At 39.3% G+C, this 19,816-nt stretch overlaps 1 protein-coding gene across 1 annotated transcript in view; it reads left to right on the plus strand.

Moving 5' to 3' along the window:
- The first annotated feature begins 5,974 nt into the window (after positions 1-5,974).
- The window catches only part of HS3ST5 (heparan sulfate-glucosamine 3-sulfotransferase 5), a 253,367-nt gene continuing 239,525 nt past the window's right edge, over positions 5,975-19,816 (plus strand). Inside the window, exon 1 of the mRNA XM_081039158.1 lies at positions 5,975-6,094. The gene's annotated coding sequence lies outside the window, so the exon portion shown is untranslated. The remainder of the gene's footprint in view (positions 6,095-19,816) is intronic.

The following is a 19,816-nucleotide window of genomic DNA, read 5'->3' on the forward strand; positions in this document are numbered from 1 at the left end:
TGTCAAAGGTTAAATACAAAGAAAGAATCTTAAAAGCAGCAAGAGAAGAGCAGTTAGTTACCTACAAGGGAGCTCCCATAAGACTGTCAGTTGATTTCTCGACAGAAATTTTGTAGGCCAGAAGGGACTGGCAGGAAATATTCAAAATGATGAAAAGCAAGTACCTACAACCAAGATTACTCTATCTAGAAAAGCTATCATTTAGAACTGAAGGACAGATAAAGAACTTCCCAGACAATAAAAAGTTAAAAGAGTTCATCAACACCAAACCAGTATTACAAAGAATCTTAGAGGGACTTCTTTAAGATGAAAAAAAAAAGTATCAAAAATATGAATAATAAAATGGCAATAATTACATATATATCAATTATTTTACATGTAAATGGATTAAATTATCCAATTAAAAGATAGGATGGGGGTGGGGATAAGGGGGAAGGTGAGGGGATTAGAAAACAGTCGGTAACCAGAAGATGGCCATGGGGTTTTGAAAATTAATTTGGGGAACGTAATCAATAATGTTGTAAAGATTTTGTAGGGTATCTGATGGACATGTGTCCCATTTGAGAGCCACCTCAGGGAAGATGTAGATGCCTGATCAGTGCAATGTACACCTGAAGCTGAACAATAATGAATGCCAACTATAATTATATATATATATATATATATATATATATATATATATATATATATATATATATAAAGTAGTTATGGGGATGTTGGTTATAGCATAAAGAATATAATCAATAATATTGTAATAAATATGTATGGTGTCAGAGGGATACTAGATTTGTTGGGGTAAAAGATGGGAGAGGGTCTAGGGGCAGGGTGAAAAAGATGAAGGGATTAAGAAGTACAAATTGGTAGTTACAAAATAGTCATGGGGATGAAGGGTATAGCATAAGGAATATAGTGAGTAATATTGTAATAACTATATATGGTATCAGATGGGTACTAGATTTATTGGGGTGATCACTTCGTAAGTTATACAAATGTCTAATCACTGTTATACACCTGAAACTAATATAGTATTGTATATCAACTGTAATTGAAAAATAAAACAATTATTTAAATATGAAAAATAAAAAAAATAAAAATAAATTAAAAAAAACTTACTGGGGATTCCAAAGGAAAAAAAAAAAGATAGGGTGGCTGATTGGATAAGAAAACAAGATCCATATATATGCTGCCTACAAGACTCACTTCAGATCAAAAGATACACACCGACTGAAAGTAAAGGACGGAAAAAGTTATTTTATGAAAACGGAAACAAACAAACAAACAAAAAAGTTGGAGCAGCAATGCTTACACCAGACAAAATGACTTTAACACAAAGGTTATAACAAGACACAAAGAAGAACCTAGTAATCCCACTTCTGGGTATTTACCCAAAGAAACCCAAAACACTACTTCAATGGGACATGCTCATTCATATGTTCATTGCAGCATTATTTACAATAGACAAGATATAAAGGCAACCTGGGTGTCCCTGAATGGATGAATGGATAAAGAAGAGGTGGTACATATACAAGTATACAATGGAATGTTACTCAGCCATTTAAAAAGAAAAAAGAAATCTTGCCATGTGCAACAAAATTGATGGACCTAGAGGGTATTGTGCTGAGTGTAGTAAGTTATACAGTGAAAGACAAATATATGATTTTACTTACAAGTGGAATCTAAAGAACAAAATAAACAAATAAAACAGAAACAAACTTACAGATACAGAGAACATTTTGATGGTTGCTAGATGGGAATGGGGTTGAGGGCAAGATGAAAAAGGTGAAGGGATTAAGAAATAAAAATGGTAGTTATAAAATAGTCACAGGGATGTAAAGTAAAGCACAGGGAATATAATCAAGAATATGGTAATAACTATGTATAGTGCCAGGTGGATACTAGTCAGGGGGACCACTTGGTAAATTATATAACTGTCTATCCACTATGCTATACACCTGAAATTAATATAAAATAATATTGAATGTCAACTGTAATTGAAAAAAAATTTAAAAAAAGGAATAGTTGAAGGGTAATAAGAGTTTCAAAGCTCTAGGTATAAAACAAATAAGTCTTGGGGATGTAATATACAGCATAGGAAATATAGTAAATAATATTGTGATGACATAGTGTGGTGTCAGATGGTTGCTGGACTTGTAATGGTGATCACTTCTTTAAGTATATAAATGTTGAACAATTATGGTGTATACCTGAAACTAATATAATATTGTATGTTAGAAATATTTTAATTAAAAAATTTAAAAATAGAGAAATGCTTCCCTTACAATTAGGTGTGGCCTTACACTTTTAAATCTCTTTCATATAGGAGATACTCAAGTACAGCGATGGAGCATGGTGTGGGTGCAGGGGCTCATTTTATTATAAGGGAAGGACCCAATGTCATTATAAGGGAAGGAAACCAGATCTATAACTGATAACCTTAGTGATTACTGAGCTTGCCCCTTGAGGGCAGAAGGCTTCTTTTATTTATCTTTTGGTTTCCAGTATTTGGCACATACATGGGTCTTTTCAATGAATATTTGCTAACCCAACTGTATCTAGATGTCAGTGATTGGTTGGTTAAAAGAAAGATTTTCGAAAATATGTCAGCTACCCTCGTTAAATCCTAATAATGACAAACACTTCCATACTTAACTGAGAGGACAGCCTCTATTTGAAACCAAAAGCTGAACGATATTTAACGTTTACACATCTTTATGAGACAAAAGCGGATGATGCTCAGGAAACAAAAATTCCTTACTAAATGAACACTCTAATTAACCAAATGTTTTTGTCACTGTGCACTTTATTTGGCTTTGGTGATAAAACCAAACCAATGGATCTGTGACTGTTATCCAAATTGCATTTTAAAAAGATTTTTTTGGATGTTCTACTTTGTCTGTGTTTAGTTTTATTTGTTTAATTTAGCACAATACTAAAATGTTTCTACTGAAGATAGTAGACTTGATCCACTCACTTTTGCACTTCACCTATCAGGAGGCCAGATCATTTGTGGGAGCTGAAGTGCAGCACCCAAAAAAAGTGTATATATGCTAACCTAATCATCCATCCATAGGCAAAGTATAAACCTTTTCCAGACCTTTGCTTCAGTTTCTTGGTCTGTACCTGCTCTCAGCTCCAGGTGTGATCGTGCACAAGCTAGGCAAAATCACGGGGACAACCTCCCAGCTACTGAGCTAAGGATCCTCTGAGAAGAAGTGAGGACTGCTGGGAAAGCACAGGCTGCTGAATGTTCCTCTCCTACTAGACATAAACCTAAAGCAAGATAGAATTATGAGAAACCAGATTCATCTCAACCCAGGTTCCTTCTCAGTAATCTTCCTGGCACAAAGGAAAGAATAACACCAATACAAAGATAAATAAGCATTTTAAATAAAGTTTACTAATTAAAAGGATTAATAGAGTGATGTATTCTTCAAAATCTATTGCCATATATTTGTGTACTTTATTGCTTATCAGCATTATTCCCTTCAAGAAAAACAAAACAGCCACATTTGTTCAGAAAAAAAAGCAAATTGTGTTTCTTCCTTTCTTATTACTTTTATTGTTTGAGATTTCTTTCAGACTATAATGTGGCATTGTAATTTTGAGATGGGAAAAAGACAATCCCATGTCTTTCAAACATAAGAATGTGATTGTATGCTATTGTTGCCAGCACTGAGCTAAAGAGGTTAATGGATCACATATCTGGCAAACAGCCATCTTTCCTCCTGCTCAATATATTAAACAATATACATCTTGTTGTTGCTGCTGAGCTTATGATGTTGTCTGAGTAGCCCGTAAAAATAAGTTTACTTACATTTAAGTTATCTCTTTCTAGAACTCAACAGCTTTGTCCTTCAGGCTGTATCCTGAAATTTTAAAAGGGCAGTTTGCAATCTGAGTCATGACCTTTCAATGTGATGGTGAGAGTGGGCCTGGGGAAAGGGGTGGGCTAGCTGTTGAATGAGAATATAGAAATATTGTGCCTTGCCAATTGCATCCTACCTTTCATTTTCAGATTGCCTAAATTAATAGAGTAAAATTACCATAAAAAAGGAATGAATACTGGAGAAAGCACCACAATTCTTTCTAGTATTGTTGCCAGAGATCATTAGAACAGACCTCTACTTAAATGAAACAATCCTCTCCACCGACCCCAGGTTGACTCAAGTTTGCATTATATGACTGTTACTTGAAAACAGCAATAACGCTGTGATTCCCTGCCTACAAGACTTTTCTGTCTTTTTTTCACATTTGTACTGTGAAATTAGCAAGAGAGCTAATACCCCAACACTCCCTCCCAACCCCCCAAAAAAAGGTTTAATTTTTATGAACTCCAGGGAAAAACTTCATCACGGAGAAAGAGTAAATTTCCAGGAATCTTTGGTTGGGTGGGGATAAGACATAGAAGAGGGGCCTGGAGTTGGAAGAGAAGTACCAGCAATCAGTCTCAGATCAGGTGGGATACTTTCCATCAGGCAAAGAGCACAGTGAATTGGACATTGTAGTCCTCTGGCCCGCCGATTTTGCTGGGAGCAAAGGGTAGGAGGGACACATACTGAATTGGGAAGGTGAGTTTGGGATTTGGACCTCGAAAAATGCTGAACCCTGATCTCCGCTAGGCAGTGATCGCCCCCTGTGACTCCGCAAGCACACAGCAGTCTGACAGCAGTCGTCGCCACCGCCCGACCCTTCAGACGAAGGTCTCCCGCTAGGCATGCTGGAGACACTCGAGCACCCTGAACACCTGTGTGCCCCAGGCTCCAGGTCTATGCCCCTCTAAACACCAGAGACCGTCTAGCTCCCTAGAGACTGAGTCCCTCCGATCCGTATGTCCCTGGGTTCTGCCACTCTGGTAACTTCCACCGGTTCTCCAAGCAAGGACCAACATCGGCCTGAGAGCCCTGAACGCCCACCCCGCCTCCCTACCCGGCAGTTGTCCCGCGGTTCCCGGGCCAGGGTGGGACGCGCGATGCTCAGCAGCAGGACCTCCGCCTCTGGATAAATCCTATCCACCCTTTTCTTCGCCTAAGCTCTTGCCCTCCCCCTGCAGCAAGCCACTCCTGTGTGTGCGCCCATCTCTGAGCTGAAGACACCTGCGCTTCCTTCCCCACCCTTCTCCGCCCTTTTAGCTGCGGTTTTCCCACTGCCTTTGGGAGCTGGGGAGCGGCAGCTGGAGGAGGAGCAGGGAGAGGAGGGAGAGAGCGAGGAGGAGTAGGGGCGGGGTGGGTGGGGAGAGAGCCGGGAGGGTGTGGACTGGCAGCCACTCTGCAGCTGGTCGCCGGGGACTCAGTCCCTCCCGCGCGCCCGAGTGATGGAGGGGAAGAGATTCGCTTAGACACACACACGCGCACACAGCTGGGCACGTCTCCGCGAGGCAGCTGCCGGCTGGGGCGCTCCAGGGCCCGGGCGGCGGCCGTGACAGCACTCGCCGCGGGGAGCTGAGAACCCGCACAGCTTGGCACCGGCGGCTCCAAGACCCAGGGAGGGAAGAACCCAGCCACATTGACTGTTGCTTTTTGGGGAAGATCGGGAGGGAGGAGGCTGCCCAAGGAGCTGTCACCGCCGACCCGGGAGGCTTGGCCACCAGCGCTCAGAGCCAGGGGTCGCGCTGGTGCCCGCCCGGGGCGAGGAGGATGCGCCCCTCCTCCCGCAGAGCGGTTGCGGGCCCGGGCGCTGCGCGAACTCGGGCTCTGGCGGCCGCCCGTGTCGTGTTCGCGCCGCGGGAGCGCGCCTTGCCGCACCTGGCTGGAGTCTCCCGGGGAAGTGAAGGAAACGCGCCCTGAACTCCACTACGTACTTCTCTCCCGCTTCCTTCTCCTCCTGGCCCCCTCCCGGGACCTCACTGCCGCCGCGGCCGCCACTAACCGCGCGTGGGGCCCGCCCGCCTCTTACTCTCGCTCGCGCGCGCACGCACGGTCCGGTTCGCTCGCTCCCGTTCCCGCCGACTGGCTCTCCGCGAGCCGAAGCCCGGGTATCCGAAACTACTGGACAAACTGCTGCCGGAACTGCAGGAGTTGCCCAGTGGCCTGGCGCGCCCCGCTGCTGGTCCCCGAGCCGTGGGCTCCCGCCTGCACCGCCGCCGCCGGGGACGATGGTGAGCAGGGCGCACTGCCCGCTTCGCGCCGGGGAGGGGCTGCAGCACCGCGGGCTGAAACCTCGTGGATTTGGGGGAAATGTAAGAGGGGGAATTGTCTAGGGGAAACAGCCTTGTGATGCCAGCCAGAGCACTTTGGGAGGCGCGGTTCTCACCGGCACTGCCTAGGAGACTTTCCCAACGTCGGCTGGGTGGTCGGGGCGAAAGTAGTACAAGATGGGAAACGGAGGGGTGATGCCCGGGGTAAATTTGGAGTCATTGGTGTCAGTCAGTCGGTCCGTCACTCTGTCTCACCCAGAGCTGGGATCAGAGCTCTCGGCTCTCTTTGAGGGAGAGAGGGAACACGCCTTTAACTGCGCTCGGCAGAGTTTGGGGGCTCGCACTGGGCCACTTCCCGGGTGGCTGCGGGGCTGTCGCTTGCAGCGCAAAACGGCTTTGGGGAAGTAGGAGAGTGCGAGGCCGGAGCAGAGGGCAGGCAGAGGGCAGGTAAAGGCTCAATGAACTTGCTGATCGGGTTCTTTCTCTTCCCCAACCGGCATCCACCCCTCGCAGCCCCAGTCCCCGCCCCCTGGAAGCCCCAGTTAAGGAAACCCATCCCACCCCCGCCAACGCGCGCGCGCGCACACACAGGAGATGGGTGCCACCGAGGGGGTGGTCATATTGTTATTACTAAGAGGTATGCGAGGTCGTTCTGGCTTCTGACTGGAGTGGAGAGACTCTAGCTTCTGGGACTTGGGTTAGGGAAGCCGGGAAAGAGTGCCCAGCCTTATGTGGATGCTTTTACCTGGTGGTTCCAGGTGCATGGCAAGCAAACCTCCTCCACAACTCCAATCACTTCACCTACGTGAGCTCCGCGCTCCGGCTTCCCTCCTCGGAGTGCTTCAGGCCACCCACCCAAGGGAGCTGCTGCTCAGGTCCCTGGTCTTCCCGGTCCTTGCCCGGTAGGTCCGTCTCCCTCCCTCCCGCCTCCCCTTCTTCCCTTCCTCTCCCCAGTACCAGGTTATTCATGGAAAACATTGATCCCTTAAGGGTAGGTTTAATATTTGCAAAGTGCTTTATATCATATTACTTCTTGGATACATTTAATTGCACTGTAACTCTTCTCTGATTTATGTAAACTTAGTCTGATAAATAACATACAGGGTCGGGTTGGTGCGGGAGTAAGAGTGGGTGGGCGTCCTTTCCATAACGGTGCTCCTGTCTAAACTGATTTCCTAAAAGTGATATAAAGCTGGTGCTTCTGAAACCTTTTGCCCAGTAGTTCTGACATATTTAAGGGCGTTAGACAATGTTTCCACATTGTCTAAATTTATTTCAAATATATTCAACTTCTATTCCAAGAAAAAAATTGAAGAGAATTAAAGGGCTTACAAATTTGGATGTCAAAAATATTTTTTAATGTTTTTATTGCTATCAATTATGTTGTATGGAGCAGATTTCTTTTAAGTTACCTTAGTGGTTTTTCCTAGTGAAGTTCTTAAGAGGAGAAATGAAAACAGCACTACTTACCTTCCTCCCTGTATTGGTCTACAGATGATCCTTGCTTAAAGTGACTGAATGAGCCGAGCAGGGTAGGCTTCTTGACTTTAGGAATATGAAGTCACTCACCAATAAATTCATAGAGACACACGAAGATACTACAAAAAACATAATGATAGGGAGGAAACTTACTTAAATGTAACTGCCTCCAGTGCAGGAAATTTCAACAGTAAAATGAAAATGGCTCTGGCCCCCTCCAAATTACTCTGGGCTGTTTTAAAATATCCTTTTCTTAATTAATAAAATATACAGAAACACCATCAATAATGTAAAATAATATTTTCAAATAGATGTCTAAAGCAGATTATATGGGAAATCACAAGCATAGTATTCAATGGAGTTTTACCTGAGTACTAGGATCATTGTTTCTAGGTTAAGCCAGAACTCATGTTTAGATTTTAATATTGGTAGTTGCTTCCTTTGAATTCTTTGTGAGAAGGTGCTGATCACAGTGCGTTGATTATGCTTGCATTATTGTCCTTAGCATTTTGCAAGCATACACAGATGTTTTTCAATGAATAACCAACCTTCTTACTCACTGAATTTTCATTCATTCAAAAAGTATTTGTTGAGCACATGAGCACACACAATATGCAAAGCTGAGCTGGGTGTTATTTTCAGCAAGAAAGGATTTTCAGTAACAGCAGGGTGCTTCCTACTACACTGTGTAGAAAAGACTGCAGAACAGTAGCTTACTTGGGGAAGTAGCAACTAACCCAAAGTAGGTGGTCGACAAAGAGTTGTTGAATTAAAAAAAATCATACAAGATGTTAATCAGCCAACTTTGCTTTCACCATAAATCCCACCATTATTCTAACCCATCACATCATTTAGATATGACTCAAGTTCAGAGAACTCACGTTGATTTTAATCTTGCTCCTTTTCTGAATACTTTGGAGAAATACAACTATCTGTACCCTGCTCTAGCTTACTGTGTATGATTTCTATGGAGCAGTGCCAGATCTGTATAGGTCATTGGTATTCATTTATGAGTAAATGCAAATGTTCCTGTTGCACTGAAAAAGCAAACTCAAATTCATAGAACAACTCGTTTCTTGCTCCTTTCTTTTCTCATCTCTTTATAACCTCCAAAGCAGATACAGCTCTTAAAAATGCAATTATGTGTAAATGTACAAGTTACCAAAAATGGTTACTTAGGATTTTCCAGAAAAAGAGAAATGTGTTGTATAATTTTAGTTGAGGAGATTTTTCTTTGACTCTTTAGCCATGTCTGGTAGGATGGTCTTTTATTTTGGGCTTTCATTCATGAATAAAATAACTCTCAAGGTAACTGCCCAGTAAAGGAAGCTGGCAGAGGATGAAATGCTTGCTAAAAATGATGCTAAAAACGCCTGTAATAGAGTGTGAGCAGTAATGCTAGGTTCGTACTGTAGAAATTAATGTGAATACTTGTATATTGTTTTGGTCTTGAGATGCATGAGTTTTTGAATTTCTTAACACAGTTCATTTAATATTTTCATATTATGAGAATATCGTAGTTATATAAGGTGTTATTGTTTGATAATGGAATTATAGTTTGTTTTGTTTTAAGGAAAAGTAAATAGTTTGAAAAGAGAGACTAAGTCAAATTAAGGGAATAATTATTCAAACCACAGATTCATCTTCATTCAAGTCCTGTCTTTTTTTCCAAGGGGAAGGAAGACATCAAAACCAAAATAACTAGTTAAACTTTGGTATGACCTAAACTGTTACTAGTTAGAAAAATCCTACATTTTAATTTCTCTGTAAATTTAATATACACTTTTTAAAACCAGTAAAAGTGTAACTTCTTTCCCTGAAATCCAATTTAATTGTTGATAAGTTTTGCTCACTTTAGAATCAGTGTTTATTTCTGAGTTATGATGTTATCCTAATGTTTACAGAAGAAGTACAATTAAAGCAAGATATTAATTACATTTAAAAATTGCTGATAAAAGTAAAAAACATTTCAGAGCAGCTAACATGTGTCAAAAGTAGAAGCAAAAGATATCTGAAGATCCACATAATGTTTAGGCAAGATAAATGAACCCCTCTAAATCTCATATACTAGTTCCATTATCATATCTTAATTAACAATTGGTACGGTAGATTATGTTCTATCTTCTTGAAAAATTTTATGAAAGTTTATCAATATTAAGAAATAGTTGAAGAGTTTGTTTGACTTTAGACCACTTTATCTAGACTGTGCATGGGAGGGAGGTATGTTTTATATGTATACACGTATGCTTGTGTATACATATATACATATGCATACCTATAGAGGATATATACATATATATACATAAAACTATGAACTATATCTAATAACTATGAACGATAGGAAGAGAATCCCCTTTGTAGCATATGTGGTTTGTGAAGTCATCATCATCTCGAGAATGGTACTTACAAGTGCTCAACTAGTTTGATATTAAAAATTTAGAGTATACTAAACTTTTTTGAACAATGAATTTAAGAAACACTTATCGTAACCTTTAGTTTGTGTTTGAAACTATCTAAAGACCTCTGCTAACATTGACTCACTTAATTCTGGTAGCCACCCTGCTCACCTCATTTCACAGAGGGAAAATAAGTAGATAAAGTGGATGTTACTATTATTCTTGTTTCCTTGAGCATAGTGAAGCTCAGTGAGCCTAAATAAATGGCTCAAGCTCCACAGCTACTAAATGGCAGAGCTGGCATTGGAGCCTAGGCAGTGCACAGTGCTATGCCACTGCTCTTGAACAGATACATGTTTTTTATGTTTACTTAAATAGGGGCCAAGTGGGGAGTGAGTTAAGTTGTAAAATAAATACATTCTAGCAAGTAAGATTTGTGACAATTTTCAACTTAGAGTGAATCCTTAAGGAATTCATAAGGAAGGCGATTATCGTGAAGCACTGACATTACCTGAACTAGAGCAGTACTAAGTTATAACAGTGCTATAAGTTAATGTAGATTTTAATGGACTCAATAATTTTCTTAGGTTCAGCTACTTTTAAATTAGGTAACTCAAGAACTGATGCCATATTTAAGTAGTTTTAATAGCTCAGAGGATCTGATACTGAATGTTTTATGCTTCCCATAATATCCTTATTATGGGAACTTTGTGCACAGAGGTCAGTGTTATGTGTTACTATATGGTACTTGGCAAAAGAATCAGTTTCATATGAAGGTGTGAAATGAGACTTATTCTATGCTGACCCACGTGGCCCAAGTAGAGTAGGCATCTCATTAATGTTTACTGCATTCACTGTTGGGAGGTATTCTAGAACTCGCTAGTCCAAAGAGAAAGAAACTTGAAATATCTATAATTGCATAGTTTTAATATTGAATAGACTTTTTCCTTTTTCATGATGATCTTAGGACATTACTATGAAACCCTGTGGAATAATAATCTTCATGAGACCGAGGGGCCTGAGCTGGAAAGAGGAGGGTGGTGTAAAGATGGTGAAATAATAAACTGATTAAAATGTTTAAATTTATAAGTCGTAAAAAGGAAAACTGCCTGTAATTGTACCTTTTATTTTAAAATGGCATATAAGACATAATTAACATTAAATAACAGAATCTTTAAACTGCTAATGAGGTAGCATAACTGTGCTGTCATAAATATTAACAATCTACTATTTCAGTATTGTTTTGGGAACTAATTGTCACGGTAATGCTCTTTGCCATAGCTAACTAGTCAAGTCAAAGAAAAACTCACAATAATTCTGAATGTGTCTCAACATAGATAGTGATTAATATTAAAGTATAAGTACTCTAGTCAGAGCTTGCTGAATTAGAATCCCTGCTTCACAGTTTATTAGCTGTTGGATTTGGGACAAATTGCTGAACCTTTCTATTTTTTAGTAATCTCACCTGTTATATAGTTACGACAATACTAGTTCTACATTTCCATATGAAAAGATATATAAAATGCCTAACATAGGGGTCATTTGTAGTAAAGATTTAGGATGTAGTAATTGATATTGCTATTATCATCATTTTTAACATCATTATAACATCACAAATGGTTAAACATAATAGGTAAATTATTCCCTATGTATGTATTATGTATGTATGTATGTCTCTGTATCTATCAATTCCTATCTGTCTATTTATGATAATTGATTATGCTGTACCATAAAGCATAGGTTCTGTGGATTCTCTTACTGTTGAGGGAAAGATTCATGAAGAGAAAAAATGCATGTTTCAATCTTAAGCTTGATTAAAGTATTACTGGATTTAAAGGCCTCTGTCAAGCACAGAAATTGCGAGGAGCCTTTTGAGACAGCTACTATACTTCACAATTTTTTCATGCAAGGCCCAACTGAACATGTTCACACAATTCTTTGGAAGATGTATTCTCTTATACAAATACAGTTAAAGGGGAGGAAAAAAGGTTTGCTAAAAGCATAGAAACATTTACATTTATCTTTATATCCAGTATGAGTTGAAGTATTTGGATACACAGAAATGTCTTTCTTTTTTTATGCTTTCATATCATATAGAGTTCATGGCTTTAAGTAAAAAGCTGTTTCCTAACTCTAGACATTAAACTTGAGTAACTTGATTTAGATTAAATTTAATTTTATTCTCAGATTTTTATTTTATTTTATTTTTTTTGTTTTGTAACTCAGTTAACTTTGATAGCCACTTAGCTATCCTAACTTTACAGACTTAGAAACTAATGTTCCTCTTGTTATTTTGTCCTAATGAATATACCTATTTATTGCTTTATCTTTATAAAAATAATAAATGATAATAGCTAAACTTTAATTAATATTTACTATGTACCAAGCATTATACAGGTCATAACACATTTCATTCCCACAGAACATTCAATGGGCTATATTCATATATCATTAGTATTTCTATTTCACAGATAAGGAAACCAAGGCCCAGAGAAGTCCTATAACTAGATGGCTAGAGTCATGATCTAAATCCATGCCATCTGGCTGAGAGCCCACACTTACCCATACCAATGAACTCAATATCAATTAACCCCTTACCATCACCCCTGATTTCTGGGCCTTAAAACCCATACCTTCCTATTTCCCTGTGCCTTTCCTGTAACAAAAGAGGCGTTTATTTTCAATAAAGGTTAATTTATTGGCTTTGTCATCTCACAATATTTCCTATGCATTTGCAATGGTCACTAAAGTAAAGAATGAGACCATATTAATTTCAACTAAACTGTTGGATCTACCTTTAAATAGATTTAAATAGGCCTGCCAAGATTCTGCTAAATAGTTGCACCCGTGTTCTGTATGCAGTGGTAGGGAACTGACACTCCAATGCTAGTGGAATTTCTTCATGTGGTGAGCCAGCTGCCTGTGACCTGAATGTCCTGATTCCCTTACTTTTTCCGAGCTGAATGAAGTAGTACAGAAACAAAGAGAACTGGAAAAAGGGGCTCTTTTTCCCAGGGACACAGGTTGGAGAAGTAGAAAGGCTCACCACTGGGGAGCTCCAGGGATCTTGCAGATCTGAAGGGTTTCCCCCTCCTGAGAATAGCCAGAAAAAGCCAGAAGACAGTTCCATTGTCCAACTGACTGAGTGCCTCTCGAGGGCAGAGATCATGCTGAACTGTGTTCTTTTCACCTTATTTCTGTGGTTCTTGGCACATGGTATAATGGGGCAGACAGAGTTTCATCCTCTGGACATCTCAGAACCTGGAAAACAGAGAGCTGAGGGATCCAGGCAGAGGAGACATGAGGAGGCAGGACTGTCATATCTTAGTGACAGACTAGAGGAAAAGAAGGAGAAATGCAAGGTGATCCCAAGGTACCTGTGTTGCTACAGTGGTCCTTATAACTATTCTATTTAGTGAGTTAGAAGATGGAGAGAAGATACAGTGAGGACACAGCATGAGGGAGACGGTCTAGTTCTGGCTGAGATGAGGGAAAACTTGCTCCCCAACCTCCATACCCTATTTCCTCTCTTCTCCAGTTTTCTAAGTGTCTATAAGTAAGCACCCATCTAGCAAGACTATTAATTTTTAAGAGTAGATTTAAGTTTCCATTTCTCTAATAATGGCCTATAGACAACTAGACAACTTTAATTTTTATCTCCTACCTGCAAGACTAAGAAAGCTTCAAAAAGTTCCATAATATTCATCAGCTCATTTTTTTAGTTTGTCTTCTATTTAAATTATTTTAAATAGTATATTTTAAAATCATGTTATTTATTTAAGTTCATTTCTCCCTATAAAGCAAGAGACCTATATTAACCAATTATGAATATCTACTTAATGTGATATAAAAATCTGGTTTCTCTTTTAAGATTTGAGATGAGCATGAATTTGAATTCTTTCACCATGACCACAATGGAAAACTCAATGGAACCAAAAAACTTGCTAATAACATATGATAATTACATTAAGAATCTTATGTACTTCAAAAGAAACAGAAATGGGCTATTCATTAATATATTTAATAGCCAACATTTTTTTGATTTGTGACACCATTCCCTGGTGAGTGACCGTACATACAAATAAAATGAGAAATTACCTTCAAAAATAAAATATATAATATTACCTTAAAACATAATATATAGAATATAATACACTATTCATAAAAACGTTGATACATTTAATAGAGTATTTAAACTATAACTATTTTAGCTGACTTGTTATAGTATTATCTTTGCAATTAAAAACAATATTAAAATTATATATTTTTTTGCTTCCCCTCTGAAGTACGTAAAAGCATTAACTATATTCCTTGGTTGTGTAGATATTATATTCCCATTTTATGCCTCAAAGCTGAGAGAAAACCATGAGCAATATAAAAGTAGAACCAAGTTAATCCTATCTGCTTTCAGTTATAAATTTACTTTGAAATTCTCATAGTATTATGAGAATTTTAACTATATTCTGTTTTAAAAGATACTATAACTAGGGATACACTATTTACGTATAATATTATAGTATGCATAATTATGTTAATATTAAATTGTATGTATATATAATTTAATATTAACATAATATATATATGTAATTTTTCTCTGCCCTTAGTAGCTTCTTGATTACCAAGTAATTCTGTTGCCTTGTGAGAGGGTATAGATTTATTTTCTTATTCTCTTGTAAGCATGAAGTTCTCTGTGACCTAATTCCATCACAGTAGCATTCAGCCATTATTGATCTAGGTGGTTCCCTGCATACAGTAAATGTTCCAAAATATGTTTGAAGGTAAAATATCGGGAAGCTGAACAAAAAACTGATGTGTGTTATAAGTGGGTAAACCATAGATTTCACCATGCAAGGATACCTTTGAAAGTGAAAGGGGACATATCAATACTTACGCTGGGAGAGAAAAACATTGTAAAATCCCTACGTGTGGTTAATGAAGTGCTGCCTTCCTATGCCCAGTGACCCTGCTGTCTGGGGAGACCAGTCCAAGGAGCCTGGACCTGGACGTCTTCCGTGACCCAACCTAGAGCCGGTGCAGAAATTCTGGTAACTGTACAAGATACATTATTTGTGCCAGGATGCTCTACGTACTTAAAGTGGGCTTTAGGATTACTTTTTCTGTTGTTCCAAAAGAGAGCCAAGTGGGTTTTAGTTCCCCAAGTTAGCAAAGGCAGCCTGATGTACGACGGGGGTGTTGTGCAGTGACAGGAGTGGAGAGCCCTGTGAGTGTGTAGCATGGTGGAACCTGCAGATGATCACGTGAGGAAACACAGTCCAGGTTCTTTCCACCCCGACCATCACCAGACCAGAGGTAGAAGGCATAACTGTGGCCCTGCTTTTAAACTCTTGCCTCTACGTAATTACTACTCACCAGTTTCAACCTCCTGAAGTGTACAGCAAGAAACAACATCATGACAGTAGCTCAAAATCATCACTCATGCATTTAGCAGTTCTTCATTGAGCACCTACTAGATTCCAGGAAAATGATCAGCTGATTGAAAAGACTGAGTTTGGCGTATGAAGGGCAATTTGAGGATTCAGTGAAATTATGGTTGTAGGAACCCGTGAAAGTCAAAAACTTTTACAGGTTCTACCATTATCCATAGGTATATTCTTGTTTTTTCTGTTTTGTTTTTCCCCCCTTCGAATAAATGCTACTTTTTAAGGAGCTCACGGGCTAATCAATGTGTTCTTTGTTCAATTGAGATGCTCATCACGTGGAACATTTGGATTTTTAGAAATACCTGGAATAACCCATATTTTCTTGGTAAAGGAGGTAAGAATTAATGCCATGGGAAAGAGAGAATTCATTCCATTCCCACTGGACTATGCGTCCCTTGCCCAATGGAGGCTTACTGGGAAAAAGAATATTCGTGTCTTTTGTAGACTATATGTCAAAAATATATTTAGATAGGTTCTTTTGTTTTTGTTTTTGTTTTCTCCCCCATTATTTTCCATCTGGAAAGCTTGTTTTTCTTCACCTGGAATGAACAACCAAATTATTAATTCTATTTAAATATGCTGTATTCAGAAGAGTAGCTGCCAAATTTGTTGGGATCTATAACAAGATAATTAATTATCCAGTAACATGAGGACTATTGGAGTGTTGGATATAAAACAGATGGTGGGAGAAGAAGGATGAGGCAGTCAGGATGCTGTGAGCGGTGTGATAAGTCTTTTGGCCTGTGTGGGGTAAAGCCACTGTGCGCCAAGCCTCCCTCCTCCTCCCTGCTGCACTGATTTTTTTTTTCCCTACTGATCCTCCAACTACCCCATCACGTCACCCCTTGAAACTCCAGTTTCCCTTTCCCACTGCCGCCACATTCCTTTTAATGGCAGAGGAAATAAGGGGAGGTGAGGGCAAAAGGTCTGCTCCCCTTAGACCCTGGACACAATGCCAGCATCTGTGGCAGTCACAGTACCTATCCCACGGAGTGAAGCAGTCTGCCATTACCCCATTACCCTTGCCCTGACATTGCTTTTAGTCACGCAGCTGTAGAGCTATTCAGGAGTTAGAGGTTCATTTCAGAATCGGTTTGGATAAATTAATATTACAAGCAACCACCATGATTTTTCAATGTATAAATTTCAAAGACCTAAACTGAATTCTAAAGATGTTTGTGGAGAAAACTTAGTTGAATGTCAGTGAAAAATGCATACAAGAAACCGTTAGTTACTTACCCCCACCCCATTTGTCAAAGTGATGCTCCGTATCTAATCCAGTTTGTGAGCAATTAGAAGGTGCATTTACACTGAACTCAGTGTCTGATGGTAGAGATTATGGTGCCTTCTCCATTGATGTTTTTCTTATAGATTGCCGTCACATGCAAAAATGCTGTGAAAGCCACAGTACTCACTGGTAATGTAAAGGGGGTGCCATTTAGATTTCAGATATTTTAAAAAAATGGTTGAATTGCAAAGTTTGTCACTCATGCACTGAAAACATACAGAATAATCCAGTTAAGACATCTTCACAATAAGCTTCCTCATTCATCATAAAAAAAAAAGTGCATTTGTGATCTGGGGAAGCAAGCAGTCACCTTGCCTATCCCACCCTCTCAATATCAGGCCCATCTTTTATCATTTAAAGTAGAGTTCCCTAAAATAGATCACACTGACAAGTAGTAATTACTGACAGCTGCATTTAATTAGCAAAGCAGATTCCTGCTCATGACAATAAAGTATTATTATATGTTTAGCATTAGCACTGGCAGTAAAGGAGGTGACTTTGCTAACACAAAGCTCGAAAACCTATTTATTTTATTTAAAAATGCACAGTTTAGCTGAAACTGAGCTGGTGCTATGTGGGAGTGTCTATGGTTACAAAAAGAAAGAAAAACAGTAACTATAAAAGTGTTTTGTTGTTTCTTTTAAAACAGGCATATTGTACAAGAAATAAGAAGTAGTCCAGTGCCAACCATGGGCTCCCAGTCTGGAATTATGTTTTTGTTTTTGTGTCGAGTCTGCCGTGTGGGTGGGTGGGGTGAGGGGGTGGAGGTGTTTGGATGCCAGAAATAGATACACAATTAATCCATGTAAATTAGTAATTTGTGATTATATTGATACTATTCCCTCCCCTCCCCCCTTCATGCCTCCCTCCATCTTTCCCTTTCTTCTTTCCTTCCTTTTTTCCTTCCCTCCCTCCCTCCCTCCCTCCCTTCCTTCCTTCCTTCCTTCCTTCTTTCCTTCCCTCCCTCCCTCCCTCCCTCCCTCCCTTCCTTCCTTCCTTCCTCCCTCCCTCCCTTCCTTCCTTCCTTCCTTCCTTCTTTCCTTCCCTCCCTCCCTCCCTCCCTCCCTCCCTTCCTTCCTTCCTTCCTTCTTTCCTTCCTTCTTTCCTTCCTTCCTTGCTATACTTACCCTATACACAACTCTGGGTTATAGAGTATTTAAAAAGTACATGTAACCAAATTTAGTTTATATACACTCTGAATTTTAAAGTTAATTGATTGCAATTTTCATCCATTCTTTCTTGCCATAGGCTTGTCCTATCTCCTACTGCCTCTGTTGTTCCATTTCCACTGTCCTATCTCGTTCTCATCCCACAATTCTTACTAAGCATTAACTTAAAATGGTGAGATTCTAGACATCACAACAGGTGGTCAGTATTTTGAGCAACACCACACCTTTCCAGCATCACCAATCCATGGTGGGTAGAGAGCCTGCTGCCAGCTTTAAGGACTGTGAACATAGCCAAACCCAGAATCCTTGACTTAAATGACATTTGCTATTTTCATTATTTAAATATATTACTCGAGATATGTAAACAAATCTGCTTATTATGGCATTATCAGTACAACCAATCCTAGAACTTAATATATTTTCTCACACACATGAAATACAATTCTAAAATATTTACTGGAGGTCTAAAATCTGAAACAAAATATATGATGTTGCATGTCTGGAAGATGTTTTTACTGGGATAGCCTAGTGTGTTTTCATAATGCAGTTTTAAGTTATCTGGTTGGCATTTATTTTTCAAGTTGTAAAAATAGACTCTATAATATAATATATTGCCATCTTGTAACTTATCATTATGAATGCTATATTTATAAATATCAACTTATGTATCCATGGCAATAAGAGACAAGAGGAATATGAATAAAGAAATCTAAATTGATCCTCAAACTAATTTCCATCATCCAACTGTTCGGCAGACCCGCTAAACATCTTATTTTGTTGTTTTGTTTTGTTTGCCTCTCTCCCACTCACCCTCTAGTGGACATAAGTGAAAGAACAAGGGGGATGCCCAAGGCAGCCTGCAGCAACGGAGAGTTCACAAAGGATGTAGTCAACCCAGAACAGTCATGTGCCACTTAACAACGGGGATACACTGAGAAATGAATGCTTAGGCCATTTCATTATTGTGACAAATCAACATCCAGAGTGCACTTACACAAACCTAGATGAGTAGCCTGCCACACACCTAGGCTCTATGGTATAGCCTATTGCTCCTAGGCTACAAGACTGTACAGGATGTCAGTATATAAAACAACACGAGATTAAATCAAGCTCAAGATAAAATGATGACCCCAAGATGACCCATGAGACATATATAAGCCTGTTGCCAGCATAACACGGCATACTGTTTCACAGCAAACTTTTTTTTTGAAGTAGAAAGAATGCACTGTAAAATAACGATAAAAAGCATAGTATAGTAAATACATAAAGCAGTAACAATCGTTTATTATCATCATCAAGTGTTATGTACTACATATAATTATGTGAGTCATACATTGATACACCGGCAATGCAATGGGCTTGTGTACACCAACATCACCATAACCACGGGAGGAATGTGTTGTGCTATGAGGTTATGACAGCTATGATGTCACTAGGTAACAGGAATTTTTCAGCTGCATTATAATCTTAGGCAACCACAGTGTATATGTGGTCTGTCATTGACCAAAATGTCATTTTGTGGCACATGACTGTAGTTTGGTACCTACTATCTACAAATATATTATGACCACAGACTGTATTCAACCCCAAACTGGGCAGTTTACCATCTTCGTTCTCAACAACTGATCATTCTAACAAGGAGAGTAAGAGAGGAAATTTTCAGGAGCATAACTATTCAAGTAGATTTTTCAAAAAGTATTTTAAGAAACTGCATGTGTATGGATACTAAATATAAATATCTAAATGAGCAGTCAGGTAAGACCATTTAAGAGTTATTTTGAATATTAAACCACTGCTTCAGTCACAACCTGAATCTAATGCCCTACTGAGTCTCATAATAAATTGGTATTTAAATTCTATTGAGAACAGAGGTTTATTTTTATTTTGTGTTTTAGAAATCAACCAAGAAT

The sequence above is a fragment of the Rhinolophus hipposideros genome (genome assembly GCF_964194185.1).
Source record: "Rhinolophus hipposideros genome assembly, chromosome: 3".
Lineage (NCBI taxonomy): Eukaryota > Metazoa > Chordata > Mammalia > Chiroptera > Rhinolophidae > Rhinolophus > Rhinolophus hipposideros.